This window comes from Poecilia latipinna, unplaced genomic scaffold (genome assembly GCF_001443285.1).
Source record: "Poecilia latipinna isolate Pla-1442-1.1 unplaced genomic scaffold, P_latipinna-1.0 Scaffold740, whole genome shotgun sequence".
NCBI classification, from domain to species: domain Eukaryota; kingdom Metazoa; phylum Chordata; class Actinopteri; order Cyprinodontiformes; family Poeciliidae; genus Poecilia; species Poecilia latipinna.
The window spans coordinates 1-2,308 of NW_015113356.1; the positions used below are offsets into that span (position 1 = coordinate 1).

The 2,308-nt window shown below is 36.8% G+C and overlaps 1 long non-coding RNA gene across 1 annotated transcript; it reads left to right on the top strand.

The window, feature by feature from the left end:
• The first annotated feature begins 241 nt into the window (after positions 1 to 241).
• Positions 242 to 2,303, top strand: LOC106955490 (uncharacterized). Its single transcript, XR_001426588.1, has 3 exons — positions 242 to 311; positions 897 to 1,007; positions 2,217 to 2,303. It is a non-coding gene; the product is annotated as an uncharacterized LOC106955490 (long non-coding RNA).
• The last annotated feature ends 5 nt before the right edge of the window (positions 2,304 to 2,308 follow it).

Genomic DNA, 2,308 nt, shown 5'->3' on the forward strand with positions numbered 1-2,308 from the left:
TCTGGTAGAGGACCCGCTCAGAGGATGAAAGAGACCACCCGCGGAGGGTGAGAAGGGATTTTTATTTTATTTTTTTTAATATATCAGCTAAATTTTTCTGCTGCTGCGCCATTCTCCGATAAAACTCAAGTTTTGTTTGAGAAGCTGGAAACCGAGTTTTCTTGTCATTGTCTGACCCAAATAAGCACGGTAGTAATGTGAAATGTTAAGTTTCAGTTTTGCTTTCGCGACATCGCGCATGTCTGGTTTTCATTTCTCTCTGATTTACTCCGGGACTTTTCAGCGATCCGAAGCCACTGAAGCTTGTCGTGGTATGCTATGATATTATCAGCTTTTTATTCATAATAGTAGGTTGGAGCATATTTTGATGTCTTGTTTATGGTGGAGGAAAACTGATAAGGGACCAATATTGTGCGAGGGAAGAGACTGAAGAAGAAGACAGAAGAAAGTTTAGGAAATCAATGACGGTTTTTCTGCAGCTAGTCAACATTTACACTGTAGTCAAGTAACGGTGTCTGTAGAAGAGGGTTTAGTATTTATCTTGGTGAACTGCAGCAACTGTATTAAATCTGGATTTTAGTTTTGTACACCTGAGCAAGAATGCAAACATCCAGAAAACTTAATGAGTTTGTTGACTGAAGTATTTAACTTTAAGGTTATATTATTTTTGTTACTAAACTCATATATTGGAGAGATGTTGTCTGTTTATTACACGTGTTGTCTTACTGTTCAGTGAACACCAGTGCTGGATTGTTTCAGTTTCCCAGTACAGCCTGTGATGTGTCCTTTTTTATGCAGGCCTGAAGAGCGTTTTTTGCTATGTCATCAGTTTTCAAAGGCTCAATTAAATTGTGATTGTGTTCAATTTACAGTTTTATATAACTGTGTTTTGACAGAAACTTGTGATCCTGTGATGTTGGATGGGAAGGCTTGGAACCGTGCTTGGTTCCACCTTTTGGTGTTTGCATTATGTGGACTCATGGCTCTCTGCCAGTCTCAAAGCTCAGGTGAGATTAAAATAACACACTGTGTTTAAACTGAACAAAATAAAGCAGGATTATAATACACAGTAATAGACAAATGATTCAACTAGTTGTTTAAAATAATCTCTAAACTCCATTCCTTCGCATGGATAAAAAATAAATAAAAGCTATAAATGTTGCACAGCAATTTTGGAAGTGTTCCATCAACTCCTACAGAGTTAAATTCAACACTTTGAAAGTGTCTATATTGGTCCACTATGGATGGTGTAGAAGTTACACTTTTGAAAGTATTATTTGTGATAGTGTTGAATCAACACTCAGTAGTTGAAATCTACCCAACAATTAGTGTATATTGTCAAAAGTTAACACTATGAACGTGTTAATGTAACACAACGGTGTAAAGTATATATTAACATAGAAATCTGAGTTTTGAAATGCTACTGGCAAGGTTCACTGTGGTGGCGCAGGGGTTAAGCACAACCCACATATGGAGGCTCTAGTTTTCAATGTGGCTGTCGTGAGTTCACTTCCCAGTCTTCCCCTTCTCTCATTACTCACTTTTTTTGTCAATTTACTACCAAACAAAAGCCACTAGAGCAATTAAAACCTAGAGCAATTAAAACCTTTTTTTACCCCAGAAACTATTGGCCATCAATAATCTCCAAATTCATTTTAAGACATTAGATGCTACAAAAACACCAGCACCAGTTGCGGTATGTAATCTACTTTTATTTCAAAGCATCAAATAGCACTGACAGCAATATACAACAAAGGTCATACATTCATGGTACTTTGCACTGAAGATGAAGTGTGCTTTGAAAGTTCATTAGAAGCAGCTATGGATGGTCTTGTGATCACTGATGGTGAAGTGTCTTTGGTGCTGCTCTTGTTTTTGCCAACATGAAGGAGGAAGACTTACAGCCTGGAAGGAAAAACAAGAAATATAGCAGAAACATTAGGATAATAAATAAAATAATCACACCCACCTGTGTGTATCACCGTCATATTCATTCAAATTACTCTGCCCACCTGGTGTACAAGATAAAGCATAAAAAAGTCAGAAATAATTTCTAAAACAATTATATTGTGAAAATATGTTTTGGTAGCATATTTCAGAAAGTGTAGCTCATAAACATCCAGTATATTGCTGATACAGATATTGTTTATATACATACCTAAAAAAGCATAGTGTAACACTGACAACTGGAGAAATTTCTGAATTTCTTTTCACAGGCTTTTCAAAGCAGCGGACTCTCTTTTTGGTTGGAAAAACTGGCTCTGGAAAGAGTGCATCAGGAAACACCATCTTGGGCCACTCAGCATTT